The 16,540-nt window shown below is 39.8% G+C and overlaps 1 protein-coding gene across 3 annotated transcripts in view; it reads right to left on the bottom strand.

Moving 5' to 3' along the window:
* The window catches only part of LOC115214036 (sodium-dependent multivitamin transporter-like), a 124,953-nt gene that overhangs the window by 85,518 nt on the left and 22,895 nt on the right, over window positions 1-16,540 (bottom strand). Inside the window, exon 1 of one of the 3 annotated variants that reach the window (XM_029783058.2) lies at window positions 10,586-10,780. The exons of the other annotated variants lie outside the window; for them this stretch is intronic. The gene's annotated coding sequence lies outside the window, so the exon portion shown is untranslated. Of the gene's footprint in view, window positions 1-10,585; window positions 10,781-16,540 lie in introns of those variants that run through there. 3 annotated transcript variants of the gene reach the window in all.

Below are 16,540 nucleotides of genomic sequence, written 5' to 3' on the forward strand. Positions count from 1 at the left end.
ATGATCATCACAAACACAACAGCATCATTGCACAAGTAGACAATACGATCAGCATATAAAATCATTCTGAGGGATTGAATAACACCAAGGCCACATACATTGCATTGTTGTTGCATAGAGTAATGATTAGGGATCTAAAACAAACACTGCAGTTTGATGTTTGCAAATTCTGCAAACAACACCTAATGTTCAGCACATCGCAACAAAAGATCAATGAATATTCCTTCAAACTTTACCTAATCAACTTGAACATTTTGCTTATTTCTTTGTGTTCATTTTCTGTTTACCCTTACTATGCTTTGCTTTTACATTTCAGTTTCTCAATTTTGTTGTATTGCATTCTTCTGCTTTGTATTCCATGTTCATACCCGGTTTCTGCACTGTATATTTACATACACCACCTCTTTACCTCTTTTCGACTTTTTAAAAAGTTTAGCAGGAGGCTATGTAGCATAGCCACATAACTAAAGCATGGTAATAAGTGACCAGAGGTGCTATGGTTGTCCTGCACAGCAGACGAATACATTGGTGATGTAGCTAGCCTCATTTTGATACACTAACCTCGTTTTGATACACCATTCTCATTCTGACCTACACAGTAGTAACAAATTCAGTTAGTGACAGGCCCGAGTCAAAGACACATGTCTTTACTGCAGCTCCACGTGCAATCTCCCATGTGTGTTACTCACACGTCTGTTTACCTCAACACAAGATCTAGGGGTTTGTAAATGAAGATATTTTGTTATCACACACACACACATTCTCAAAATGACTGTTCTTTTCACGCACAAGCATACATACTGTAATACAGATATCATATGTTACTTCTCTTCTCAAGTCTAAATTTCAAATATATTAAAAATAACAGGTGATTCAACACTTCTTTATTTGTAACTAGTAAAAGGTTTAAAAAATAATTTTGAACTTTGAACAGTGGCATTTTGCCAAACAATTTGCAACTGGAGACAGTGTACTTTGATGACTATCTGGATAGACTGTTGCAACTCTTCATCTAAGATGCAATGCTGCAAAAAAAAAAAGCTGGTGTCACTTAGCTGATGTAGCAGATAAGTTAGGTAACTGTGCAATGGTCAAATCACTGAGACTGGATGGTTTGCCTTGAGAACTCAAATGTTCCATGCCAGGTTTGCTTGCAACTGTCTGGGCAACTGTATATACAACTGGCAACAAAATGGAAATATCCACAATTATGTGAGCTGAGAAGTAGTGATGCTGAGGAAGGACTTAAGAAGAGAATACAGCTTTTGAAAAGCTATATTTGAAAATAACCACAAACCATGATGTGTTGAAGTGTTGTTCACTGTGTGTTAAACACCAAATTGAGAGAGGGTATAATCTACCATTAAAGCATGGGTCTTTTTCCACTTAACTGCAAATCTCCTTATATATATATATATATATTTGTCTTCTTGACTATTGATGGATCAAAGGGGCATACAACATCAATTATATTGCACATGTGGTGCAGATGGCAAGCTAGCAGAATCATTAGCATGCCAGGCAAAATGCTTAGTGACATTTCATCCATCTTAACATTCAGGGTTCAAATTTCACTGAGGTCAACTTTGCCTTTTATCATCTTGGGGTCAATAAATTACGTATCAGTGAAACACTGGGGTCAATCTAGTCGACTAGTCCTCTCCCCACAAATTTCAGGCCTTGTACTTTTAGTAGAAAGGATTATTATTATTATTATTTCTCATTATTATCATTAGTAGAAATAGAGGAAATGTGAGAGAAGGAATGAGGTATACAATTATATTTATCATGTATATTACCGGTAATTTATGTTATCAGACCTAAAACAATTAAAGACAATTAATCTCAGTTGGAAATTGAAATCTAGAAGTGCATAGTTTTAAACTACATGCATTAAAGCAGTATTTTTCAAGGGGGCAGAAACAAGCCCTTAAGTATTTAGTTTTATCCCTCCTTGTTGTAAGTTAAAATTGTTATCAAGTGTGAGTTAACTTTTCAAGGAGGGAATAGTAGCAGATGAAAAAAAGATAATTGTTGAAATATTACAAAAATTTGTTTTGTTGGCCTAGTGAAGAGGAATCAACATTATTGAAATAGTAAATGGTGATAGTGGATTGCATGATCTTTGGATTAAAGAGGAGCCAGTTATAGTCATTTTAGAGGATGAAAAGAGAGGAGTGGTGTGTGGAGGAAAATAGGAGTGGTAGCATTTCATGTGTTATTTCCAGGATGCCTTAAAAGGGGTTGGTTAACAGGTTTAAAAAATTGGGTGAACAAATTATCCTGTTTGAAACCAGTTACTGACAAACTGCATCGTGACGGTCTTCTTAAATGGCACATCAGATAAAAAAAAATTACCTTGAATTTCTTTTAATAGTGTTGCCTGCTTATTGATAAGCCATGTTTCAGGTGGCCAGCTTCTCAAAAAAAGTTTCTCATATCTGTTTTAAACCATTTAAACTCATTCATCTGTCTCTACACATTTCTAAGAAAGAACTGTATGTGTTCAGTTATAAACAGTGACAGGAATGGTAGCTGACTATTGAAAATTGCCTCAACACCTATTAAATCCCTATGCCTTATCCCACAATATTTGATTGGTAAATGTATCTTATTCACCCTGGAAGGCAGAAAGACAAAGCTGACGTGGCAGAATTTGAATTTAGAAATTAAATGAATGAATGTATATTTATGAGTATGTATGTATCTATGTGTGGAGACACAATGGCTCAGTGGTTAGGGCAGTGGACTCGCGGTTGTAAGATCGTGGTTTCGATTCCCAGACTTGGCGTTGTGAGTGTTTATTGAGCGAAAACACCTAAAAGGTCCACGAGGCTCTGGCAGGGGAGGTGGTGATCCCTGCTGTACTCTTTCACCACTCTTTCTCTCACTCTTTCTTCTGTTAGCCTGCTCGCTTAGCCAGCGGGATGGCGTCATTTGAAGGCTAAAACAATGCGAACGCATTGTGACCAGCGATGTGTAGCAACATCTGATGGTCTGGTCGGTCACGTGATGTATCTATGTATGAATATGTGTGTGTGTGTATGCATATATCAGGTCACTCATGGGCACTACTGGTAACATGTAACTCAGCACAACCTCTATCATGATCAGGTCCTCAGCAACTAAACTAGCAACCCCCATCAAGCTTGCTTGGTGAGGAGGGTGATTGTTGGACATTCTGCAGGACAAAAAATAAAACCTGTCAAAGAGCAGAGGAGCTCATGTGCAGTTAACGGTCATCCAACAATATGGTACATGTGTATGTATGCATATATCTATGCGTGGGGATGTGGAAATACATAGGTTAGTGCCCAGGTGCATGGTTGGCCCACTGGGAGTGGGAGGCCTCTCTGTTGTTCTCACATCTCTCTAGGAGAGGGAAACTCTAAGAGAAAACCTATGACACTGACAATATTCGATGATGTATTGCCTTTCATCCTTTTGGGGCTGATGAATTAAGTACCAGTTGCGTACTGGGATTGATATAATTGACTGGCCCTTTCCCCCAAAATTTCGGGCCTTGTGCCTATATTTGATGATGTAGACTAGTTCTTTTTGAGTTTACGTTGTCTTTAATGATATGCGTTTTAAAAGTATATTGTATTGGTGCACTGGTGGAAAGTGTGTCTCACTAGTGCTATAAAGTTCCTGACTATGTTTATTTGTTGTTGTTTGTTCCTTCTCAAGCCATGCCTGGCTCATAGGGCCAGTTTCCTTGGTGTATAGGTTCCCCACCTGGACAGGACGCTAGTCCGTCACAGGTGAGCTGCAAGATGCAGGAAGAAAGAGTGAGAGAAAGTTGTGGTGAAAGAGTCAGCAGAAGTTCGCCATTACCTTCTACTGGAGCCGTGTGGAGCTTAGGTGTTTCGCTCATGAACACACATATTGCCTGGTCTGAGATTTGATCCCGCGATCCCTCAACTGCGAGTCCGCTGCTCTAACCACTAGGCCATGTGCCTTCACTTGACTATGCTTATGGGAACACCTGAATTACATGGTGGATGAAACTAAATTACATGGGTGCTCCTGGTTCTTTCTTGGGTGTATGGAAATGTGGAATGTTCTGTATGTATGCCAAGTTCTTGTAGAATTCACTTTTAGCTAAGAGGAGCAGCTAAATTAAAGATGCCTTTGTCAGAAGAAAATCACAAAAGTCTACAACTCTAAGTAAACAACATAAATTTTATTAACCTATATTTTCTCAAATATTTAACATTCTGTGTTAAAAAACGTTATAACACGAAATTTTTTTTCTTACATAAATAAATAAATAACTGCCAAATTATAGAATAAATATAAACATAAAACTATTCAGACAATTTTGGCATTGAGAAAAACGTAATTAAAATACTCAAAGCTGTAACAAATGTTAGATCTCAGTATCTCTAATGACCCCTCATAGCAACTCCACATGTATAACAGTACAAAAACTGCATCACATAGACAAGGATTCTTCGTCATAGTCAATAAATTCCTGATGAAATGGTAACCCTGTACAGAACTCAAGCGAGACCCATACAAGGGTACTGCTCACATATGTGAGAAAGTGTTGCATGCTAATATTTTAGACTAAATCCAAAGTAGGCCATATGGCTTATTGGTAAAGATTCAATTACCAGTAGGTCTCAATTACTAATTCACAAATATGTTGTTTCATTTATCCAAATGGTTTTTATTTTTCTATTACTCTAAATTAGCTAGCTGCATATCATCATCACATAAACTCACCCATATTAGTCTTCATCCTCACTGTTTCCATTTTTGAAGCCTACACTAAAAATTAATTTTTCCTTAACCCTTTTGTTACCAACCCGGCTGAAACCGGCTCTGGCTCTGAGTACAAATGTCTTGTTTTCGTAAGTTTTGAATTAAAATCTTCCACCAAACCTTAGTCACATTTATGTTCCTAATACTAGCTTAATGATAACCAAGTTATTTTACTAATTTTTTGTTATGTTTAAAGTAATTGAAAGAAACACAGAGTATCTCAACAGAAATACAGTAACGAAAGGGTTAACAGAACAGTGACCCTCTAGAAATTCCCTTCTACCTGTTTTTACAGACATAATTATTCAACATCCAGTAATCTACTGCTTCCTATCATTTCTGTCACTTCACCATTTACTCTACTATATATATTCCACCCTTCCACATTGGAAGCCCTATCAAAGATCATGGGCACTGACCTTTCTTTTAATCATAAGATTAAAAGTGGAGAGGGTTAAAGTTGGTTATACCAACCTTAGTACATGACATACTAATTCTATTGATGCTGGAAGGAAGGAAGAAAGGCAAGACTAACCTCTGCAAGAACTGAATACAGAATTAAATGTAGTAAAGCATTTTTACTATTTTAAGGTCCTGTCTATGTTGCATCATAAATAAGGGTAACCCCTTATGTTTTGTCAACAAAATTAAAATCTGTTCAATATGGCAGTGTGGTAAGAAGTTCGCTTCTCAACTACATGGTTCTGGGTTTAGACCCACAATGTAGAACCATGGGTAAGTGTCTTCTACTGGGGCCAACCAAAGCCATGAGAGTGGATTTGGTAGATAGAAACTGAATGAAACCTACCGTATATACTCTTTTACTTGTTTCAGCCATTTGACTGCGGCCATGCTGGAGCACCGCCTTTTTAGTCGAGCAACTCAACCCCGGGACTTATTCTTTTGTGAGCCCAGTACTTATTCTATCGGTCTCTTTTGCCGAACCGCTAAGTAACGGGGACATAAACACACCAGCATCGGTTGTCAAGCAATGCTAGGGGACACACACAAACACACACATGCATATATATATATCTACATATATACGACAGGCTTCTTTCAGTTTCCGTCTACCAAATCCACTCACAAGGCTTTGGTCGGCCTGAGGCTATAGTAGAAGACACTTGCCCATGGTGCCACGCAGTGGGACTGAACCCGGAACCATGTGGTTGGTAGACAAGCTACTTAGCACACAGCCACTCCTGCGCCTGTTTATATATATATAAACGATAAGCGGCGTCCTTTTCAAGCCTAGCCCGGGTCATGGGCCCGGTTTCCTGGTTTCTGTGGCGTGTGTGTTCCCCCCAGCTGGACAGGACACCAGTCCATTGCAATATATATATATATGAAGGTGCATGGCTCAGTGTTTAGAGCGTCGAGCTTACGATCGTGAGGTTGTGAACTCGAATCCCACATCGGACTGCATGTTGTGTTCTTGAGCAAGATACTTTATTTCCCATTTCTCCAGTTCACTCAGCTGTTGAAATGAGTTGCGATGTCACAGGTGCCAAGCTGTATCGACCCCTTTGCCTTTCCTTTGGATAACAGTGGTGGCGTGGAGAGGGGAGGCCGGTATGCATGGGCGACTGCTGGTCTTCCATAAACAACCTTGCCCGGACTTGTGCCTGGGAGGGTAACTTTCTAGATGCAATCCCATGGTCTGTGTCGTGACCGAAGGGGGTCTCAGATATATATATGAGTGTGTGTGTGTGTGTGCACATGTGTTACTGTTTCCTTGTTTTGACTTCATGCTACAGTTGTAAATGAATGTCACCAACATACAAGAGGAGTTCTATGTTTGCAGTTTTATGTGAAAACATGTTTGGTCATAGAGAAATATATTATCATATGCAGAAACAGGTAAGTGTTGGTGACAGAGAGGGCATTGAGCAATAGAAAATTCACTGCAACAAATTCCATCTGACCCATGCAAGCATGGAAAAGTGGACATAAAACAATGATGATGGTCACACCTTTATACAGTGGTTTCCAACATTTTCACTACCAAGGACCCCTTTTATTTAAATGAGTTTGTCCAGACTCCTTTTAATATGCTCATACACACACACACACACACACATATATATATATATAGAGTGCTAGCATTTTACATGTGGTAAAATGCTAGCTTACCAACCACATGGTTCCGGGTTCAGTTCCAATGCATGACACCTTGGACAACATCTACTACAGCCTCTGGCTGACCAAAGCCTTGCGAGTGGATTTGGTAGATGGAAACTGAAAGAAGACTGTTGTATATATATATATATATATATATGGCGGTCTTTTTCCTTCCTCCTCCACCATTACGATTCTATAATTTAAATTCCCATTCAATTTCAACTCCCGTTCGATGTCCGCAGCAAGTTCTTAAAAATTTATCTTACTATTTTATTCGTTGTTACTACGTTCTTCATACATTGTTACGAAAATTTAACCTTTTAGGCTACTTTCAAGCCTTCGCCATAACTTGATTTATCTTTCTATCTCTCTCTCTACAAAATTTAACTTAGGCCAGGCTACCTCAAGCCGTAATCCTATCTCTTCCATCATCTCTTCCATCTTTCAACCATTGGCGGTGCGCCCGCCCCCCCACCCCCACACCAATACCGATGAACACTGTTCTCACCCCCACCACCAATACCGGTGAGCACTGTTCCTCACCTCCCACCACCAATACCAGTATACCCTGTCCTCACCATCTACACCGGATACGCCTTACTCATCTACACGGTACGCCCTACTCCCTCCTCCTCCCCCCACTACCCCTTCTCCTCATATGCTTTCACTGTGAAAAGACAAGCTGCTAGCGCCATAGCTCATCAACTGCCCACCGATCTTATGCTTCCTCCTGACACTGCCTCATTCCGACTATCCCCTTTAGCACCCTCCCGCCTCGTAATGTCCTATGTTTTTATTTCTTAGGAACCTACACCAACCCTTCCTGCCATCGTTCCTCCTTACCCCAACCTTCCCCACTGGTTGCTCCCCTATATTACCCGCCTCAACTGGACCCCCCCTCTCCCCAACTCAACTCTCGAATATCTGTATTCTTTCCTCTACCTAATAACGTTACTCAGTGACGATAACGAATGTCTTTATTTCTTAGGAACCTACACCAACCCTTCCTGCCATCGTTCCTCCTTACCCCAACCTTCCCCACTGGTTGCCCTCCTATATTACCCGCCTCAACTGGACCTCCCCAACTCAACTCTAGAATATCTGTATTTCTTTCCTCTACCTAATTACGTTACTCAGTGATGATAAATGCTGTGACTACAAAGACCCGGGCTGCTTTCTGCAGCAATTCCACATACCCCCTACTCATTCTAAGTACCCCGGATCCCCAAAGTACCCTGGATCCCCAAAGTACCCCGGACCTCGTTGCCCATGTGCCGCTGACACGTTAAAATGCTCGAACCGATCGTGACGATGCCGGACCCTCCGGCCCCTGTGCAGGTGGCACGTAAAAAGCACCCAATCCACTCACGGAGTGGTTGGCGTTAGGAAGGGCATCCAGCCGTAGAAACTCTGCCAGATTCAGACTGGAGCCTGGTGCGGCCCCTGGCTTCCCAGACCCGGTCAAACCGTCCAACCCGTGCTAGCGCGGAAAGCGGACGTTAAACGATGATGATGATGATGATGATATATATATATATATATATATATATATAATCTTTTATCTTTTACTTGTTTCAGTCATTAGACTGCAGCCATGCTGGGGCACCACCTCAACCATGTATATCTTCTACTATAGCCTGGGGCTAATCTGTGTTTGTACCCCCAGCATCGCTTGACAACCGATGTTGGTGTGTTTATGTCCACGTAAAGTAGCGGTTCGGCAAGAGACCGATGGAATAGGAACTAGGCTTATAAAGAATAAGCACTGTATACAATAATTTCCTTATTATTATAACTGGGGTCGATTTATTCAACTAAATGACAGAAACAAGTAAAAGAATAAAAGAATTTGAAATTTTGAATTTTGTTCACGGATCCCCAATACTACCTTTGTGGACCACCAGGGGTCCGTGGAACACAGGTTGGATACCACTACTTTTAGAGGATTCCTCAAAAATATAATTTTTTCTAAATATTTTTCAGTGTTTGAAATATACATTTTTCTTCATGAGTATATTATAGACTACAGAGTAATTATTACATTTTTGACTTTGAAATGCAGAGTAATTAAGTCTTCAGTTTTTCTTTGATTAATTGAGATTATCTTTGCAATTAGAAGACAGAATTCCTTGAACTATTAAAAATTAAAAAAAATAGCAAAGGAAGGATAACTCCAGTAAAGTTGATTAAAAAAATATAGAAAAAGCGGTTCGTTATTAAGTCTTACCAAAGATAAGACTGATTAAATTGATATATCAAAAACATTTCAGCCATGACCATCTCGTTTTTTCCTTTTGAGACATCATGTTGTATTTAAAACAACGTTATCCAATGCGGGCCAAATTATCAGTATTTTAAAATGGTAGAGTGAATATTTAAGGGAAGTATGACTGCTATCCGTAGCGTGACTGAGCGACCACGTTAATATTTATCGAGGACAATACACCTGATATAAAGGGTGTTCAAATATGGCTTATTCAATAGAAATAGAGGATCATGTTCAATTTCTTCCAACCACTTTAGATGTATTTGAAAATTTTCGAAATACGGTGTAGTTCTGAATGCAGATAACGAAAATCGCATTAATTTTGTTTTTTCTAGAAATTAATAACAAAAAAGTCACAACTATTTAAAGTTATATAATTTTAGCCAATCGAAGAGGTCCATTGTCATTGTACAGGAGGTAAGAACTGTCTGTTGTCATGGAAATAAGCAAAAACAACGTCAATAGACCTGCTAGAAATAGCAGCCAAATCTTCTTTAACCTATACTACAACGTCTAAAAAGCAGAAACAATGACACATTATATCAGTTAGTTGAGTGGAAGATTTTCTGTAGTTTCTTTCATGCAATAATTAATGCATTTCATTATGCTCCTAAATTCACAGCGACACTGAAGTATGTTTATTATATGTAATCATAAACATGACGCTGAGCACGTGTTAGTTATTAATGCATGCAGTGTTTATGATTTCATATTTAGAGTCGCAGATGCATTGGCGCTCCAATTATGAATAAAAAATAACAAACAGTAACTTTGCCGCCAACTACGTCATATATGCACCTCTTCGACACGCTAAATTTACATAACTTCAAATGCTTGCAACTTCTTTAATTATTGATTTCTAGAATGCGCTTGTGCAAAAAGTACTGTATTATTTTAAAAAGATAACCTGGTAAAATTTTTGAAAAACTTCAAGTGGTTGGAAAAAAACTTAACAAGATCCAGAGTGGAAATTACTGATTAAACAATATTTGATAAATTGAATATTATAAATAAATAAAATTAAATAAAAAATATGTATCTTAGCATCGGTTCTGAAAACTGACAAATACCAGACCCGCCGCCGTCGCTTAGTGAAAAAGTTTTGGTTCTCCACCCTGTATTAATCAAAAGACAGAATAAAGCTCGCATCGTTATCATTCTTTCTTCGTCTGGTGTTAGACAAATTAAAAAGTTTAAAACTATTTTGATTTTATTAAACAAAGCAATTTGTCAGCTCCATCTTTTAGGCCTCATAACACAAAGCGTGTTTGAAATTTAAAAATTTCGGTCGTGTATATTCAATGTACAAAAAGTTTGAGTAAACTACATTATTTTGAAGTAAGGATTAAAGATTCAGAGTAAAGATTCAGAGAAACAGAGTAAAGATTCAGCTCCCTCTTCTTTTCATGATAGAATAATTTATCCTACCTTGTGTTCTGACTGTATTTTCTATTTTCCGACGATAATTTCCATGGGGAATCTACTGTCATACTATGCACACCATGATAACTACAAAACAGTTTCGTGTTGCATGGCTTTGTAAGCAAATAGGTCAAAAGGAACGTTTGTTCTTATCAGACTAAAAACTGCTAACATGACGAGGGCGATCACGAACAATACGTGATTATGCGAACAGTTAAACATCCGAGTCATACAGCCTTTGCGCCACTCAACCGAGACAGGCGCGACGATTCGCTAGTTGCAGACTTAGTAGAGTTTTGGTAAAGCTACCCCCTCCCAGTTACGTGGAGGTAAAGAATATGCACACCACCCGTTCTCGGCGTAACTCTAACCCTAATCCAAAACGCCAAAAACGAGAAGTGGTGCGTTTCCTTTACCTTCGTCTCAGTCGCATACCTATTTCTTTACTACCCACAAGGGGCTAAACACTGAGGGGACAAACAAGGACAGACATAGGTATTAAGTCGATTACATCGACTCCAGTGCGTAACTGGTACTTAATTAATCGACCCCGAAAGGATGAAAGGAAAAGTCGACCTCGGCGGAATTTGAACTCAGAACGTAACGGCAGAGGAAATACGGCTACGCAATTCGTCCGACGTGCTAACGTTTCTGCCAGCTCGCCGCCTCAATATAAAGGAAAAGGCAGAAAAGCAAAACCGTAAAATCCTCATAGTTTTGGAGTGAGAAGAATTAAAAAATTCAAAATCATAAAACGTACGTACGCACACGCATTAGAAGTGACTGGGCGGTAAGAAAGTTGCTTCACAACAACATGGTTCCGGGTTCAGTTCCACTTCATGGCATATAGGGCAAATATCTTCTACCATGGGTCCAGGCCAACTAAAGATTTGCAAGAGAATTTGGTAGATAAAAACTGAAAGAAGCCAGACTTACAGACATACATACTTACACACACACACACACACACACACACACATGTGTTTGTTTCCCCCTGTCCGCTTGACAACTGATACTAGTTTGTTTACATCCTGTAACTAAACGGTTCGACAAACACGACCGATAGAAGAAGCATCAGGCTTAAAAAATATACATACTGAGGATTTGTTCGATGAAAAGTCCTTCAAGGTATTTTTCTAGCATGGCCGTAGTAGAACGACTCAAACAAGTAAAAAGGCAAAAAAAAAAAAAAATTTATACTCTCTCTTTACTCTTTTACTTGTTTCAGTCATTTGACTGCGGCCATGCTGGAGCACCGCTTTAGTCGAGCAAATCGACCCGGGACTATTCTTTGTAAGCCAGTACTTATTCTATCGGTCTCTTTTGCCGAACCGCTAAGTGACGGGACGTAAAGACACAGCATCGGTTGTCAAGCAATGCTAGAGGGACAAACACAGACACACAAACATATACATACACATTCTATATATTACATATATACGACAGGCTTCTTTCAGTTTCCGTCTACCAAATCCACTCACAAGGCTTTGGTCGGCCCGAGGCTATAGCAGAAGACATTTGCCCAAGATGCCACGCAGTGGGACTGAACCCAGAACCATGAGGCTGGTTAGCAAGCTACTTACCACACAGCCACTCCTATGCATGTATGTACACATACATACATGTATACATATACTCATACATACATATATGCATACACATACATATACATGCACACATACGTACACACATACATGCAAGCATATATGCATACATACATAACACATACACATACGTACATATACATGCATGCATACACACTACATATACACGCATAAATGCAATACACACATGCATACACAAATACATACGTACATACAAACATACATACATGCATACATACACATACATGCATATATACATACACACATACGTGCATAGTACACATATACATACGCGCATACAAATATATACATGCATGCATACATACATGAATATATGCATACATATACATGCATACATACACATATACATACATGCCTGCAAACATACATAATACATACATACATACACACATACATACAGACATACATGCATATATACACACATACATGCATACATACACATACATACATGCATACAAACATATACATACATGTATACACACATACATGCATACATACATACACATACATAAATGCATACATACACACATACATGCATATATACACACATACATGCATACATACACATACATGCATACATACATACATACATGCATACATACACATATACATGCATACATACATATACATACATGCATAGATACATACATACATACACACATACATACAAACACACATACATACATATATACATACATACATACATACATACTCTTTGGTACCTATCATCATGGGTGTACAAATTCGCACAAAAACTTAGAAACATTTAGGTTTTCTGAAGAAAGAGCAGAAGAAACTGACATGGGATTTCCATATACAGTCTATTTGAGGCACAGTGAAGATTTGTAAGACATTTCAAAAATTCTCCATCTCAGATTCTTATGGGAAAAGATACACACACTAGGTGGGTATGCATTGACAGTTGAACCAACACCCCAACTCAACTGCAACACTGGGAACTCTCTTAACTCAAAAAGTCTTGTCAAGCGACCAGCTTGAACTCTCTCCCACGAAGAGCTTAAACAAAACTAATAGAAAAATAAAACATGCATTTATGAAATCTTTAAAAAAAAACAAAAAAACAAAGGCAAGAATAGAAAAAATCTACCCTTTTCGTTTCTCATGTTTTGGGACTTCGAAGGACAGCTATCCTACAACTCTGCCTTTGCAGGACCACCGAAATTTTTTGGGAGAGGGCTTGTCGATTAGATCGGCCCCAGTACGCTACTGGTACTTAATTTATCGACCCCAAAGGGTTGAAAGGCAAAGTTGACCTCGGCGGAATTTGAACTCAGAACATAAAGACAGAAGAAATACCTATTTCTTTACTACCCACAAGGGGCTAAACACAGAGAGGACAAACAAGGACAGACAAACGCGTTAAGTCGATTATATCGACCCCAGTGCGTAACTGGGACTTATTTAATCGACCCCCAAAGGATGAAAGGCAAAGTCGACCTCGGCGGAATTTGAACTCAGAACGTAGTGGCAGACGGAATACCTATTTCTTTACTATCCACAAGGGGCTAAACACAGAGAGGACAAACAAAGACAGACAGACGGATTAAGTCGATTACATCAACCTCAGTGCGTAACTGGTACTTAATTTATCGAACCCCAAAGGATGAAAGGCAAAGTCGACCTCGGCGGAATTTGAACTCAGAACGTAGTGGCAGACGAAATACCTATTTCTTTACTACCCACAAGGGGCTAAACACAGAGAGGACAAACAAGGACAGACAGACGGATTAAGTCGATTACATCGACCCCAGTGCGTAACTGGTACTTAATTTATCGACCCCGAAAGGATGAAAGGCAAAGTCGACCTCGGCGGAATTTGAACTCAGAGCGTAACGGCAGACGAAATACGGCTACGCATTTCGCCCGGCGTGCTAACGTTTCTGCCAGCTCGCCGCCTTTCTACCATGAACCTTTCTATCTGCCAGTGTGCCACGAACCTTTCAGTCTGTCTGCTAAAGCTTTTCTTTCTGCGTCCTAGGCTTTTCTGTCTGTCTCTCTGCTGACCACGATATTTTATAACAACTGTGGAAGCTAGAAGGACAGACATACTGCAGCAGAGATTGTACCTAAATAGGTCAGCGCCTGTCCATTTGAACTTTGCCTGACATGGTTGAGGTCGTAGGTTAAAGGGAGATGATTTATAATTTTTTCAGGACGAAGAAAACCTTTCTTTTTTGCGCTTTGTTGATCGTGATGGTTTGGACGACCGAGAATCCTTAGAGAAGGAAGTGTTAATTTTATTTCAAGGGTCTATGAAAAGTTTTGATTTAAATGTATGTATTTCAAGAAATAGCTAATTTTTCCCCCTGTAATGTTTTACATAGACGCACGAGTGGCTCTGTGGTAAGTAGCTTGCTTACCAACCACATGGCTCTGGGTTCAGTCTCACTGCGTGGCACCTTGGGCAAGTGTCTTCTACTATAGCCTCGGGCCCACTGCGTGACACCTTGGGCAAGTGTCTTCTACTATAGCCTCGGGCCGACCAAAGCCTTGTGAAGTACATTTGGTAGACGGAAACTGAAAGAAGCCCGTCGTATATGTGTGTGTGTGTGTGTCTGTGTTTGTCTCCCAGCATCACTTGACAACCGATGCTGGTGTGTTTACGTCCCTGTAACTTAGCGGTTCGGCAAAAGAGGCCGATAGAATAAGTACTAGGCTTACAAAGAATAAGTCCTGGGGTCGATTTGCTCGACTAAAAGCAGTACTCCAGCATGGCCACAGTCAAATGACTGAAACAAGTAAAAGAGTAAAAAGAGTAAAGAGTATAGTACAACCAGCACAAGCTAATGCGTGAGAAGCAGAGTAAGAATTTTCGGTTTGAACGGCAGTTTTTCTAGCGGTGTCATATGAAATTATCACCCATAATTATGACCCTAGTATCGATCTATTGCATTTCAATCTGTTTTAGGGTTAGGGCGGGGGAAGGGTTATTTTTTTTTCTTCAGAATGTAAATAACCCAATCTGTTTCTTAAACGAGGGACATATTCATACGGCACAGAATGTTTTCACCTCAATAGACGTCATTGATTGGTTGGAATTGCAGAAATTGAAGAAAAGCAACAACAAATATCTTACAAACAATAGAATTTTCTCAATAAAACCAAGAGAAAAAGATGTTTTATTAACACATTTTACCAGTATACGAAGTTTAAAAGTGTTTAGTCACGTGGAAATTATTTTAAAAATCTGCCGTTCAAATCGAAAAGATCCCTAGTTTTTAAACGTCGAATGGCTATGGGGGCCCATCAGAATAAAATAGTGAAAAAGGGATCCAAAGAACAAAAACACTTTTACTCTTTTACTTGTTTCAGTCATTTGACTGCGGCCATGCTGGAGCACCACCTTTAGTCGAGCAAATCGACCCCAGGACTTATTCTTTGTAAGCCCAGTACTTATTCTATCGGTTCTCTTTTGCCGAACCGTTAAGTAACGGCGACGTAAACAAACCAGCATTGGTTGTCAAGCAATGCTAGGGGGACAAACACAGACACAAACACACACATACATATATATATATATACATATATACGACAGGCCTCCTCCAGCTTCCGTCCACCAAATCCACTCACAAGACTTTGGTCGGCCCGAGGCTATAGTAGAAGACACTTGCCCAAGATGCCACGCAGTGGGACTGAACCCGGAACCATGTGGTTGGTAAGCAAGCTACTTACCACACAGCCACTCCTGCGCCTACGTTGCTTCGTTTTTTTTTTTAACCTTTTTCCATCGTTACAATTAGTCACTAGATAGGCCACGAAGAACCTGCTACGTGGTCACTCGATTGGCTAGAGATAACAGGCAAGCTTTTTCGAGAAACGAGCCAAGACATGACTCATCATCAGGCGGACTGCACTGCTACTACTAAGAAATAAGTCGAAGTAAGTCACACGGGCTGCATGCGAGATTCTGTTTGCACATATTACGTTAGTGGCCTGAAAGGAGGAAGGACACATTACTCTTTTACTTGTTTCAGTCATTTGTCTGTGGCCATGCTGGAGCACCGCCTTTAATCGAGCAACTCGACCCCGGGACTTATTCTTTGTAAGCCCAGTACTTATTCTATCGGTCTCTTTTGCCGAACCGCTAGGTAACGGGGACATAAACACACCAGCATCGGTTGTCAAGCAGTGCTAGGGGGACAAACACAAACATACATGCACACACATATATACATATATATATACATATATACGACAGGCTTCTTTCAGTTTCTGTCTACCAAATCCACTCACAAGGCTTAGGTCGGCCCGAGGCTATAGCAGAAGACACTTGCCCAAGGTGCCACGCAGTGGGACTGAACCCGGAACCATGTGG

Source organism: Octopus sinensis, linkage group LG7 (assembly GCF_006345805.1).
Source record: "Octopus sinensis linkage group LG7, ASM634580v1, whole genome shotgun sequence".
NCBI lineage: Eukaryota > Metazoa > Mollusca > Cephalopoda > Octopoda > Octopodidae > Octopus > Octopus sinensis.